This window comes from Schistocerca piceifrons, chromosome 2 (genome assembly GCF_021461385.2).
Source record: "Schistocerca piceifrons isolate TAMUIC-IGC-003096 chromosome 2, iqSchPice1.1, whole genome shotgun sequence".
Taxonomy (NCBI): domain Eukaryota; kingdom Metazoa; phylum Arthropoda; class Insecta; order Orthoptera; family Acrididae; genus Schistocerca; species Schistocerca piceifrons.
In genome coordinates this window covers 321,283,077-321,298,552 of record NC_060139.1, presented here as the reverse complement: position 1 = coordinate 321,298,552, position 15,476 = coordinate 321,283,077, and the positions used below count along the sequence as shown (strand labels likewise).

The 15,476-nt window shown below is 39.1% G+C and overlaps 1 protein-coding gene across 2 annotated transcripts in view; it reads right to left on the bottom strand.

Moving 5' to 3' along the window:
• LOC124776779 (TELO2-interacting protein 1 homolog) overlaps window positions 1–10,064 on the bottom strand; it is a 153,002-nt gene extending 142,938 nt beyond the window's left edge. For both annotated transcript variants that reach the window (XM_047251917.1, XM_047251918.1), the window contains exon 1: window positions 9,877–10,064. The gene's annotated coding sequence lies outside the window, so the exon portion shown is untranslated. The remainder of the gene's footprint in view (window positions 1–9,876) is intronic.
• Window positions 10,065–15,476: the final 5,412 nt, after the last annotated feature.

The window sequence follows — 15,476 nt, the reverse complement described above, 5'->3', positions numbered from 1 at the left end:
CATTTTTGTGGCCATTTTTGTGGCTTCTCTTCAGGTAATGCTACCCCCCCCCCCCCCTCCCAGCAGGTGAATGTGGAGTAGGAACTAGGTTGGTGGAACGAAGGTCATCAGTGACTTCCCACTGTACAGTCTACAAGGGCTGGAGAGCAGAAAGAAGAGGCTGATGGCTGACAATGACCCAGTAGCAGCACAAAAATAGGTGGAAGAACTTGTGCCGAGGATGCACAGCTCATGAGATGTCATGAGGCTCTCCAAAACCTGACACCAAGGACAAGTAGAAGTCGAACTGCACAAAACATGACGGGCTTTGAACTCTCACAGTAGGAGAAATGCAAGGGGAGTTGTTCCATATGATATGTGACAGCCTCAGAGTCTACCACATCATGCAGAATTAGATACAGGGAGCAAACTGTGATCTTCCAACACACGTTTTTTTAATGGCAACTTCTTGCAGGTCAGTAACCAGGAGGACAGCAGAGGAGTGGTGTGCATTATTGACAAACACAGTGACCCCTCCCTTGCCCCTTGCCCCAGTCAGGTAATTTTTGCAATAGAGCGTATAGTCTCACAGTACAGCGCACCACACACTTTAAAATGCATTTCCTGCAGATACAAGCACAGGGGGCATTCCTGTTCTAGGATTTTCCTCCACTAAACTTCCACTGTAATACGGGAACCATCTATCACAGGGGTAGCACTTTCATCCTGGCTTTCTGCCGGGGAGGGGAGCTCACAGTGGGTGGTAGCTCAGTCCGACATCAAGGTCCATCGCCTCTGAAGAAGATTCAAGATAGGCATCAGACAGGATGACATCAACATCATCAGACACTATACATCCTTTCTTCTTCAGTGGATGATTCTTTTCCTTTGACTTCAATCTTCATGTGGCTTCAGAGCCACACCCGCAGAAGTGGTATTGCAGTGCTAGACGGTGGACAAGACTTGATCTTTGGTGGAACAGGAAGTCCCACAATGTCAGCAACCAAGGCCTTTTCTGAAGTTCTGGAGGGGACGGGGGACCTCGAAATGCCTGCAGTAGCACAAGTGCATTGACAAATGCAGGTACTAGTGGTGACACTGAAACTGGCAGCCTCTGTTTGTGTAGCATCGACTCGCTGCACTGGCTCGTTTCAGTACTGAAGCAAAGGATGTGGCGAATGTTGGTGGCATCATGGCTTTATACATTTTTTTGGCTTCATTATGTGGGATGTGCTTTGTCCCCTTCGCTCTTGTATCTTCCGTTCTTCAAGGTTTACACTGCAGTCTCGACTCCAGGCAGGAAGAGCTCCAGAGGAACTAACACACTTCAACGGTGATCAACAAGCGACATCTTCGTGGGTGACCTTACCACATTTGCCACAAGTTTCTTCTCCCTTACACCCAAGAGTAGTATGCACAAAGCACCGGCATTTGAAAAAGTGCATTGGGTTGGGGACATAAGGCCGCACGCTGAGGTGAAGGAAACCTGTCTTAACATGCTCTGGAAATTTCGTGCTGCTGAAAGTCAGGACAAAGGAGTCAGATTTGAAAAGATCATCATCCACCCTTTCCTTGACATTCTGCATATCAACTGTTCCCCACTGGGCTAACTCAACTTTCAGATCTTCTCTGGGAATGTCCAAAAATTCTTGCATGTCACAACACCTCTGCTGTAATTCAATGTGTTGTGGAGCTCCGTTCCAATGGAATACTCCCACAGCTTATCACTTTCTGCAGGTTCGTTGTTTAATGGGAATTAGAGTTTTGACCAACAGTGTCCCATCTCGTGACTGCTTGACTGATTTTAATGTCACTGTTATACCTTCTAAACCCTTTTGAATGTAAAAAGAGGAGAATTTCTCAAAGGTTTCCTCTCACCTCTTAACAGTCAAAAGTCTACGTAGTGTGCCCAGGTAAGCCTGATACAACCGAGGTGCTGCAGATTCCTCAGAGGTTGCCCCCTAACAACTGTTCCACCTCAACAGCCATGCATATCATCAGCACACAGCACACCTTGAGACTGAGGTTTGGTTCTTTTTTTTTTTACCATCCTCGCGGTCTGTGTCCCTGACATACAAAGTTCCACTGCCACGTCATACAGTGGTCGCTGAAGCATGCCCTGAGCTTAAGGTGACAGGGGACATGCAGTGCTCACCAGTCCCCAGCTCATGAACCCTGGGGCCACCAAGCCCATACTCAGCAAACAAATGCAGAGCACCTAAGAGCTCCACCAGATGTGTAACATTATCGTTCATGAATGCACATCATCTTTGTATGGGGGGTTGCTGCTTTTTTTGGGCTCAACCATTCCTATCTTTTCCTTATGTTAGCATAAAGAGGCAATTTCTTGTCACCAATAAAGATACAGGACAGGAATAGGTGGGGTTGTTCATGAGATAACTGATGACGAGCAAGCAGAGATGCACATATGGCTACCCACTGATTTTTTGGCTTAGAGCATGAGTTAGTCATAGACCTGACTTGTTAACCTTCTCCACTGCATGCATATGTCACACAATGCTGGAACAATCACAGTTAATACATTTGCCAGTTCTCCAGTAAAGTGATGTGGATCATTGTGGACAAATGCATTTAAATGATCTTCATCAAACCCAGAATGTGAAGAGTCACTAATATCAAAATGATCCTCCTTAAAGTGAGAAAACCATTTTATTGCCGTGTTCTGTCCAATAGCACTATCGCTATACATGGTGCAAATGTTTCTGGCTGCCTCCACTGCTGTCACCCTTCTATAGAATTCAAACAGAAGAATTTGTTGGGAATGTTCCGATTTCTCCATTTTCTAGCATCCACAGCCTGACTCATTATCTCCAAATGACAAAATAACAATACGTAAACTCAAATAGCAACAGTGAACTACAAATAAAAAATGATAATCAATAAATAAGCCCATAGCAACTGGAATACCAACGTGCAAAACAAAAATGCTACTAACTTATGCACCAAATTAATACAGTCATATGTGGTATCAAGCTAGGTTTGTGACTGGATTGAGAATTTCTCCATGAAGACAGATTATGTTATCTCAGATGGAGAGTCATCAATAGATGTAGAATTAACTTCAGGTGCCCCATGGAAGTTCACTGCTGTTCACATTGTATTTAATGAATCTGTCGGCAATATCAATAGTAATCTCAAATTTTTTGAAGATGATGCAATTATCTACACATAATGAACTACTGTCTGAAAGAAACTGCACAAATATTTAGTCAGATGTTGACGAGATTTCAGCTTGGTGACAAAGGTTAGTAGCTTGCTTTCAGTGTTCAGAAATGTAAAATTTTTCACTTTATAAAATGAAAAAACATAGTATTCTATCGCTACAATATCAATGAGTCACAGTTTGAATCAGTCAACTCATATAAACATCTGGTGTAACCACTATGGAGATACGAAATGGAATGATCACATAAGATCAGTCGTACGAATAGGAGGTAGCAGACTGTGCTTAACTGGTACAACTCTTGGAAAATGCAATTGTCTACAAAGGCAACTCCATACAAAACACTTGTGTGGCCCATCTTACAATACTGCTCGAGTTTGTGGGGCATGTATTAAACGGATTAAAAGGAGATGCTGAATGTATAGAATGGCAGCACGAATGGCCTCAGTCTTGTTTAACCTAAAAGTCATGGAGATGCTGAGAGAACTGAATTGGCATACATTTGAAGATAGAAACAGAACATTCTGTGGAAAGTTACTCACAAAACTTCTAGAACCAACTTTAAAGGATGAATCTTGGAATATATAGCAACCCTTTACATATTGCTCCCATAGGGCCTGCAAAGGCAAGATTGGACTAAATACAGAATTCACAGAGGTGTTTAAGGCATCATTCTTCCCACAGTCCATAAGTGAATGGAATGGGAGGAAGCCTGGTATAATGGGAAGTATTTCTCCGACACACTTCACAGTGGTTTGAAAAGTATAGATTTAGACAGGTGAGCATTATAAGCAAGTTTCTGAAACAGCTGAAGCGCAATTACAGCATCAGCAGCTGTTATGTTGCATACTGATGTTGGAAATTCACTGACACTGGTCGTAGTCAATCGGGTCATAGTTTACAGTAGCCTAAGAAAATCACTGAATGTAATGATTTCTTTTGGTAGAAGATATGAATTAATTACATTTGTTTTAGGTATAAAGACATGAATTTTAAAGTTGGTTACTGACTTTTGTATTTATTTGGTGACAGGAAAGAAAATAGATGCACTAACAAACTCAGTTGTGGCGAAGCCTGAGGCCTGGGTAAAGTTGGAATGTGGCAGTTTGATTGTCAATTGGCAAATTTAGTGATTATGAATAAAAGAGGAGGAGGAGGAGATTAGTGTTTAACGTCCCCTCGACAACGAGGTCATTAGAGACAGAGCGCAAGCTCGGGCGAGGGAAGGATGGGGAAGGAAATCAGCCGTGCCCTTTCAAAGGCACCATCCCGGCATTTGTCTGAAACGATTTAGGGAAATCACGGAAAACCTAAATCAGGATAGCCGGAGACGGGATGAATAAAAGAAAAGAAGTTAGTTTACAATTTGGAAATTAGCGATTATGAATAGAAGAAAAGAAGTTATGCTGTCAGAATGGACTTTGTGGTCCAATACCTGGATTACGTTGGAATGGGATAACAGGCTTTTGAGTTGGCAAAACCAATGAATCTCAACAGCAAAATATGACTGTCACAATAGACTGATGAGTAGCATGGTCCAAGATGTACATTCCTCGTTGTAGCAACAACTTGAATGCCTTATTCTCATTTTACTGAAAATTCTGATGGTGTGGTTATTTCCAATATAATAGAACATAATTGCAGCTAACTTTATACATGAACCATACGAAATTATGAATGGGCATTCCAAGTGCCTACCAACAACTGAGTCATGATTTGTTTATCTCAGTTCCTGTCATTCAACACGCCAGTTGTTGCCAACATCAGCACAAAACAGAGAAGCCATGGACACTGTAAGAGCACTTTTACCTTCTACAACATTTGGTGTAGCAATATTGCCACAGCTGGTTCATTACCCTCTACACATAATCAACAGTGAGAAACATCTCATATGAATGTTAAACATCACATGAACAAAATGAAACCACTCATACTCTCCACTAGGATAGATAGGCTAAGATTTAATGTATACTCCATTAATACTAAGTGAAGTGGACTTCAGCATACAAAACAAGTGAAAAGCATCAAAAGCATTTACTTATCACCACAGAAAAGGTATAGAAAGTAACGGACATACCAGAATTCACGGGACACTGTAGCCGAAAGCCATTAAGTGAATAAGCCATAGACCAAAAATACAGGGCATGAAATTAGTTCTCGAGAGACCACACGAAAGGTACGGAAGTGCTATATTTGTGAAACCGAACTTAGACGTACGCTCCTGTGCTCTGACCTGCGAAAAAAATATAGAAATTTTAACTATTGAGCTACATTCATGTACTGTAACATCCGTGTACAAACCACCCAGTGCGAGGTTTAAATTTACGGAGCCTGGAAATTTCCATTCAAAAAACATTAAAGTTGTACTAGGAGATTTTAACTGTCACGGTCTCGCATGGGGTTATAAAGAGACAAATGACGATGGCGAAATGCTGGAGACCTGGGCAGACCAGGCTAAACTGAAATTGATACATGACCCAAAGTTGCCTGCATCATTTAACAGCGGAAGATGGAAACGAGGATTTAATCCAGATAACATCTTTGTCTCCGAAAAGGTATCCCTGCAAACTGTAAAGCAAATCGAGGACCCAATTCCAAGATCGCAACACAGAGCAATAACTTGCTGCATTACTGCAGTAATCAAATCAGATGTAATGCCCTTTAAGAGACGCTTCAATTTCAAAAAAGCTCATTGGGAACTTTTTACAGAGGACCTTGATAAGGAGATCTTGGAAATTAAACCAGAGATACAATCATATGAAACTTTCATAGACCTCGTCAAGAAAATCTCTCGACGGTGCATACCTAGAGGGTGCCGCACCCAGTATATCGCTGGACTAAATGGTAGCAGCAAGGAAGCTCTGAAAAAGTATGAAGAACTATACAATAAGGACCCCTTCTCAGAGGAAACGATCCAGGCAGGTGAGGCACTGATGTCTGGTATCTCCGAAGCGAGAAAGGAAAAGTGGTGCAACCTCCTACAAGAGACGGACATGAAGCACAGCAGTAGGAAGGCATGGAAACTGGTCAAAAGTCTCAACAACGACCCAACAGAACCACAACCAAATTACAGTGAAGTTACACCCGATCAGATAGCTCACCAACTACTCATGAACGGAAAAACTAAAAGGAAGATCAGGAATGGCAAAATTAAAAGAAAATTGAACGAGGAGATTAGCTTCCTAGCTCGCCCGTTCTTCATTCAGGAGCTACAAGATGCCATCAATGATTTGAAAAACAATAAGGCCGCTGGCCTCGACGATCTGAGATCTGAGCAAATTAAACATTTTGGACCGGGAGTACAAGCATGGATCCTAGAGCTAATGAATAACTGTATTACAACAATGCAAATTCCTAAACTGTGGAGGAAAGCTCGGGTTATTGCATTACTAAAACCAGGGAAAGACCCAGCTGAAGCTAAAAATTTCCGGCCTGTATCACTGCTTTGTCATTTATTTAAAGTGCTGGAGCGAATGGTCCTCAAACGCATAGTTGATTATGTGGACAAAGCCCTCATTAAAGAACAAGCTGGATTCCGACCAGGAAAATCATGCTGTGGCCAAATTCTTAATCTCACACAGTACATCGAAGACGGCTATCAGAGAGGAGAAGTAACTGGGGTCGCATTCCTGGATCTCAGTGCTGCATATGACACAGTTAACCATAAGGTGCTTACCCAGAAAGTGTATAATGTCACTAAGGACTACACCCTTTCTATGTTCGTGCAATGTCTGCTACAAAACAGACGCTACTATGTAACCTTACAATCAAAAAACAGCCGTTGGAGGACACAGAAAAATGGACTTGCACAGGGTAGTGTCTTGGCTCCAATATTATTTAACACCTACACCAATGATCTTCCCATCAGCCGCCGGACACGAATGTTCATATATGCTGATGATGCAGCAGTGGCCACACAGGATAAAACCTTTGAACAAGTGGAGGAGAATCTCACAGGAGCCTTAACAGAACTTGCTACCTATTACGACGGCAATAATCTCGAACCAAACCCTAGTAAATCTCAAGTATCCGCCTTCCATCTTAGGAACAAACAAGCCAAACGGAAACTCCGAGTCATGTGGCAAGGGGAAGAGCTGAAACATACAAACAGCCCAAAATACCTGGGAGTAACATTGGACAGAGCACTTACTTTTAAGCAGCACTGTCACAACACTAAAAAAAAGGTCTGTGCCAGGAACAACATACTGCGGAAGCTAACAGGTTCATCGTGGGGAGCTCAACCACATGTTTTGCGCACCACGGGTCTGGTGCTGAGTATCTCAGCAGCGGAATATGCGGCGCCAGTTTGGAGGAACTCTGCTCACACTAAGCAAGTTGACGTCGCCGTAAACGAAACTGTACGTATTGCCACAGGATGCCTCAAACCAACTCCCACAGACATCATTTACCCCATCATAGGCATAGCACCACCCACTATCCGCAGACAAGTAGCCGCCGAGATCGAAAGATCAAAACAAAAGAATGATCCTCGACACCCGTTGCATATGCACCGAAAACAACGTGTCCGGCTGAAATCCCGCAGGAGTTTCATTGAAACTACTGAAGAGCTCGTCACCAAACCCGCCGCAAGGCAGCTATCTCTTTGGGAAGAAATGGTGCCACACTCCACAATGGATCTACTTGAGGAGGGATCTGCAGGATTTCAACTACCTTTTACAACTTGGAGGTCATTAAACCGGCTGCGCACTGGAGTAACTGGGTGCAAATCAAACCTATTTAAATGGGGTTACAGTGATGGCGACAGGTGTGAATGCGGAGCAATACAGGACTTGGACCACCTACTGATCTGCCCAGATATGTCTATGACATGCACTAAAGATGATATTTTGAAAGTCAATGACAAAGCAATCTACGTTGCTAATTTCTGGGAAGGGAAGATATAATTGGTGCATCCGGACACGGAAGAAGAAGAAGAATAAGGAGTTACAAAGTTTATTTATATTAATTACATTACAGTGTGTTCACAATTTGAACACTACATAAAAATCTCATTATGTGGAACTATAAATAATATAAACATCATATAGCTAGCGGGTAGCACAATGAATGGGGAATTTCGAAAGAGGTTCTTGCACAAATCTGTTGAGCATGCTGCACTGCTCACACAGCTCTTTTTTTAAGTTAAGAAAGTGAATGATGTGATGTGTTAACCCAGAATATAAATTTGTACTGAAGGATGCTATGGAAATGGAAAAATAGGCGATCTGAACACAAAGCAAAGCTGTAATATACTTAAGTGATATATTTATTTCATTTATATGTGTACACAATTTGAAGTCAATATTTGAAAATTTTGCTTTCCAGAGAGGGTCCAATTCTTTTGGAGTTTGGTGCTGCATGAATCATGTTTTAATCAGAGGTTTAGAAATGCTGCCATTTCGCATTAATCATTAGCCCCTGTTCACCTTAAACCAACCATTTAGTTGGGTTGAAGTTTTGCTTACAGTTGATTCAAGATGCTTGATGTATGAAACATGCTTTTGTTGTCGGCAAAAGGGTATTTGTACATGAATCAATATTCAGCTCTAGGGTATTTATATGCACGAGGAAGAGGATTGGTACAAGATGGTATGCTTGAGGAACTCCCTTTTTTCATTTTTTCGCATCTGAGGAATACATCTTAGCATTTAACTTTAATACATGTATCATTTCTGTTACCTCTTTGTATAGTTCACATTGAATGATTTCAATTCTGCACCTCTAACAGCTTATTGCTTCTCTGAAAATATTTTGTAGTTCAGTGTTCCCTACCCCCCTACCCCCACCCCACTTCCAGAGTATTTTGTAGAAAAATCATAGATGGCAGTAGTTGCGCATTTACTTTCCTGAAGCCATGCTGGGCATCAATAAGAATTTTATTTTTACCCAAAAATTTCATTACCGTGTTACACACTATATTTTCTACGTTTTTAGTCAAGTCTGTAAATAAAGTGCTTGGTCTACAGTTTCCTGATTTGTCTCCTTTCTTATAAAGGGGGCCATATATATAATTTGGGGGTGGCGGTGGTTGGGGAAATTACCCACTTACTATATCCAAAAATTCATCTAATGAGTAAAAGAAGTTGCCATTAAGAAATTCTTTTATTTTCCTTTTAAATGCTATAGACCCTATGGCTATCTGTCAGACCTATTAGGTAAGTGACCAAAGACTTTTGTGGCAGCATAATTTACCCCCTGCTGAGACAAAGTTAGATTTAACCTTGAGTAGTGAAGATCATCCTTTTCCTAGTGTTGTAGCCATGTACACTGCTATTACTTTTGAATTCGTTCAGATTGTTAATAACAAATTTCATAAGTGAATACATATATTGTGAGGCTACAGTGAAGATATCTAGTTCTTTAAATAGGTGTCTGCAGGATGATCTTGGATGAACTACAGCATTTATCATTACTTTGTTTTCAACGTTTGTATTACATTGTATTACGAACTATTACCTAATTTGTGGTATCTACAATCGACAACCTGCAAGGATATGAGATGTCTTGGGGATTATAAACTCTCACAATGATGTTACTACTCACAGTGACACTTTGCTTGGGGTTCTTTTACTGATATTAGCTCATCATTAGCAATTTTTTTTTCTTTTTTGGATAGGAAAAATATTATACTACATAATCTTATGGTGGAGTACACACATTATCTCATATGATAATAACAATTCACCATAAAAAAAATTACACCAAATACATACCGTACGTCAAATGTACATATAGATTCACATTTGACAATAATTAGAGGCTCGAATTTGATCTTGTCCGAACCGAAGCATACTTGCACTTCACAACGCTAAACTCACATCATAATATAATAATGACGACTTGCTGTCAAACACCAGATGTAAACAAACCGCACGTTCACATCATTTCATAATCTCTCTGCAACCCGCGCAACGCAAAGATCCTCAATTACAATTTAGCAGTGATCTCCATACTAACTGGATGTACATCTTCTGTCTTTGACCATAGGGCTTATCCGTGCCGTCTCAGGAGTGTTTGTTTATATCGTCCGCCATCTTTTAGTTAGGCAAAAAGTTTCTCTTGGTGTTAATGAAGTGTATGTTGTGAGTGTAAAATGGTTATTTCGTGCTCTGCATACAACTGTACGAACCGGTGGAACAAGGAAAGTAATTTAACTTTCCACAGATAATAATTGAATGTCAAGAAATGACAACAATCTCGTAAATATCTTGGTCGTTGCCTTGCACGATACAATGTGGACGGGTTTCCTCTGCAAAAAGGCGATTTGCTGAAACAGTGGGTCATTGCCACTAAACGCAAAGGTTTCACGCCTACAAGGGCTAGTTTCTTGTGTGGAGGTCACTTCTTGGAAGAAGATTATTTAGTAAGGCTTAGTACTTCGAGAAGGCATCTCAAGCCTGATGCAGAGCCATCACAGTTTGCGTTTGCGACGCATTTAATGCCCAAAGAAAAGCAACCAAGGCGGCGGATTAGAATAACAACTCAACAGCCTACTGTAGAAACTCATGATTATATTGAACAGGTTAGTCACTTCACATAAACATTGTTTCTGTTTTCAAACAAACATGTTTTCTCATAAGTGCTTGCCAAACTTTGTTTCATGCCTGTACTACTTGTATTCTATTCTTGTTTCAGTTTTCTCAGAGTTGTGAAACATCGAAGGAATGTGGATCTCAAACACACACAGAAATGATTGACACGGCCACTGACATATTAAGTTTTTTACCAGATGTCGTGGAGACACTGAGAAGAAAAATCAAGAGCCTGCAGGAAAAAATTAGGAGAAGAGAGAAGAAAAACTATTCAATGGAGGACATCATAAGTACTCTGAAAAAGTAGAGTCATCTAACAGAGAAGCTGCATGAATTCCTGAATCAACAAACAGGGACTCAGGTGCAATTTGTTGAATAATAGTGTGTCATCCAAGGGAAACAGGTACAAAACAGACATTAAAATGTTTTCAATGACAGTGTATTTTTACTCTCCTAAAGCGTATGAATATTTACAGACATTAATGCCTCTGCCTCACAAATCACTGATTTCTTATTGGGCAGAGACTGTGAATTGTGATCCTGGCGATGTAAGTGATGTGTTCAGGTACTTTGAATTTAACCATCAAGTGAGGACTGAATTTAAAAATTCTAGCCTCATAATAGACAGTATGGCAATTAGAAAACAGGTAGTGTGGGACCAGGAAACTAAGAGGTATACAGGTTTTGCAGATTTTGGAGGAGAAGTTGAGCAATCAAAAGAACTGAAAGAAGCTTCAGAGGCATTAGTTTTTATGCTTATGTCCATATAAGGTAAATTTAAGTGTCCTGTAGCGTATTTTTTAGTGAATGGCTTTGATGGCAGTGTGCAGGCAAAGTTAATAAACTCTGCTCTGGAGAGGCTAAGCAATTCAGGCATCAGAATTTGGGAAGTAACTTGTGGTGGCACAAGGACAAATATAAGTACTGTTCGTTCATTGGGATGCAGTATTAATTTTCATCAAAACTTTTTTTCTTCTCGGTCCCTTCACCCAAACCTCAATGTTTACTGTGTTTTGGATGTGTGTCATTTAGTGAAACTTGCTCGAAATGCATTAGCAGAAGTAGGTGTTATAGAGTCTACAAATGGCCATATTAAGTTTCAGTACTTAAAAGAACTAAATGAGTTGCTGATTGAGGAAGGCATGACATTTGCAAACAAGTTGTCAGGATAACATATTAATTATGTTAATAAAAAGATGAATGTCAGCTTAGCAGTTCAAACACTCAGTTCTAGCGTTGCAGATACTATAGATTTTTTGAGAAGAGCTGGCAATCCCAGAGTCCATGGTAGTGAGGCAACAGTGGAGTTTTTGAGATTTATAGACAGAATTTTTGATGTCTTTAACTACAGAAATCCTCTAGCTTCAGGATATAAAGCCAGCCTGAAACTCAGTAATCAGGCATATTGGCTTGATATTTTTCATAAGACAGAATCTTATATAAGAAGTTTAAAGTAAAGGTAAATGGTGTTTCTCTCCTGCAGCACCCAAGAAATACTTTTGCCTTTGGCATAATTTTGAAAATGCATACGATTAAAGCTATTACATTGGAAATAATGACTAGGGAAAATTCTCCTCTGCAGTATTTATTGATGTATAAGTTTTCCCAAGATCATATTGAACTCTTCTTCTCGTGTGTGAGATATAGAGGCGTTGGAATAACAACCCAAATTCATATCAGTTGAAGTGTGCTATGCGCAAGTTGCTTTTAGGCACTAATGTTAGCACTGTTGGGGGAAAGTGTACAAATTTTAATGTGTGTTCAATGGTACCTGTTGGACTGTAGGGTCACTCCATGTCAAGTCACACAGGCCTTGACACCAACCATGTCAGATTTTGATGAAACTTGGTACAATTACTTCTTTTATCATCCTGAAAGCACTTGTAAAATTTTTTTGCTCTTTCTCTGATAGTTTTTTTTATAAATTTTTAAAGTTTTTAGGTTTGGCGTTGTTTCAGCAGTCGGAAATCTTAACTTAAACGTGTCCTCACAACTAAAAAAATTTGTATATTAAAGAATACTCAAGATATCAGTATGAAATTTTTGAATAAGTTTGTGTATTATATCTAAATGTTAAAAAAAATTACCATAAAGATATATTAAAACCTTTCAAATGAATAAAAATTTAAAAGTTTTTTTTTTTTTTTAGCTAACGGATGTTCAGTTTTACAAAAACTGCAATATCTAGAGTCTCAGACTTGACAGAAAGCTCAAATTTGTTTTAAATTAACTCTTAATTGTATAGGCTGTTAGATAAAAGAATAATTATGTTGGCTTTTTAACCTGTTTAATAGTTATCTAATTTCTAAAATAATATTAATTATATTTTAAAAATAAAAAGTACCAAGTGACTTAGACACCGAAAATAAGTTTTTGTCTTCTTCAAGTAACAATGTACGCTTGGATTTTGTTTTGTTACTCCTGTGTTTTGAAGTAAAAAATTATTGCAGTGTTAAATAGTGCTTGGATAGTATTTTATTAAGTTTATTCGAACTTTCAGTAAGTACTGTTACTTAGTTTACAGAGATTCTTTTCCAATATCCTATAAAAGTAACCAGAACAGTAATCAGACCAAAAGTGAAATCAGTATGTCAGATATTCAAACCTGTAGCGTAGGGTTATTTAAAAAATCTGACTGTTTCCAAACAACGTACACCCCTTCAAAAAAGTTACAGTCGGTATCTGAATTGAGCGAGGAAGAAAAAGATTTGATCCACTTACGATCTGGAATTAATCTGTGTGAATTTAAGAATATATGTTCATACCACAGCTACTACTTTTTAAATGTTTTTGAGAAGTATCAAACAACATGTGTAGACCCACTAAAAAACACAAAAAGCCCATCAAAAAATCATTGAGAAGTGTAGGCTTGGATCTTTCTAAACAATTACTGACAAAAAATATTAGCATAAAACCTGGACAAAAGTTTTGCTCAACATGCTGTAACTTTTTTGAGGAAAAATTAAGAGTTGAAGTCAATGAAAGTGAAACAGATGAAGTCATGGTTGAATTAGAATCACAGGAATCCAGAAATGAATTCCTCGTACAAACAAACATTGCTCTTGATAATTTAGGTTCAACACCGATAGAGCTTCATGGCTTGTCAGAACAAAGTAAAGGGTCTTATTTTAAAAGGAAGGTTAGCAGTATTGAAAAGACTGCAAAAAAGGCGGTTTCAAAAGCATTAAAATATGATGCAACAAGTTCTGATGATGTCGAAGAAGATACAAGTGTGGTTGAGAAAGCAAAGGATTTTGATGTAATGATTTCTCTTATGAAAGATAAGATTTCATCTGTTGGGAGGTCTAGAAAAATCCAGATTCTGACCTTGGCTCCAGATTCTCGGAATCAAAATAAAGTGATGAAAGAATTTAATGTAAGTGAGTACATGGTGCGACAAGCTAGAAAGCTAAAATCTGAAAAGGGTATTTTGGAAACTCCTGGTCCAAAAAAAGATAAAACTCTTTCTGAAAATACAGTAAGACCTGTAACAGATTTTTATGAAAAGGATGAAAGTTCCAGAGTGCTACCTGGAACAAAAGACAAAGTAAGTGTTCAAAAAAATGTGTACATGCAAAAAAGACTCATTTTGTGTAACTTGAGAGAACTCTATTATTCTTTCTAATGGGAAAATCCCGAGGTAGAAGTAGGATTTTCAAAATTTTGTTTCTTGAGACCTAAATGGTGTATCCTTGCTGGTGCTGCAGGCACACACACTGTATGTGTATGCAGTATCCACCAGAATGTTAAACTATTACTGGATGCTAATCTTATAAAGACCTAATTAAGATGCTTGTATGCAACACGGAAAACCAAAACTGCATGCTACGTCATTGCGACAGCTGTACTGCAAATACTGCACTAACTGAGTACTTATCTGAAAAACTAAGCGAAGATTATGATTTAAAAGAAGAAATTGTAATCAGTCAGTGGGTTAACACAGACAGGGCAGATATGATCAAACAGTCTATCAGTGTTGAAGACTACATTTCTTTATTGGTTAGGTCATTGGAAAAGCTCACCCCGCACTCGTTTATAGCAAAATCCCAATCAGCAGCCTTTAAAAGATTGAAAGAAGACCCACCACCCAAAACAGCAATTATTGTGATGGGTTTCAGTGAACATTATTCCTTTGTTGTACAAAATGAGATCCAAAGTTACCACTGGAATAGAGGTGGTTGTACTCTACACCCAGTTGGAGTTTTTCTAAGAAATTAGGAAAACGATGTTTTTGTTTCCAACCACTGTTTTATTAGTGATGACCAAGAACATGACACTGGTTTTGTTAACTTTGTACAAAAAGAAATTACAAAGTGGCTGTCATTACATCATACTGACATTGACTCAGTTCACTACTTTACAGATGGTTGTGCTGGGCAGTACAAAAATAGAAAAAGTTTTAAAAATTTGACTGAACACTTGAGAGATTTTAATTTGAAGGCCCAACACACTTTTTTTTGCAACAAGTCATGGGAAGTCAATTTGTGATGGCCTAGGAGGAACTATTAAAAGAATTTTAAGGAAAGCTAGTCTACAGCTTTCAGACAAAGAACAAATAATACCAGTAATTGATATGTGTTCATTTTCACTTTATTGACAAAAAAGAAGCTGATTTGCTACGGTTAAAACTAGAAAACCGTTTTTCAGCAACCCGAACCATTCCTGGAACAACAAGTTTTCATAACTTCAAACCACTTCCAACAAAAAACCTTGAAATTAGGAGGACTGCAGATAGTGTAAAACCCTCCTTACTCTTTTCTTTCCATTCATCTTCTGATTGG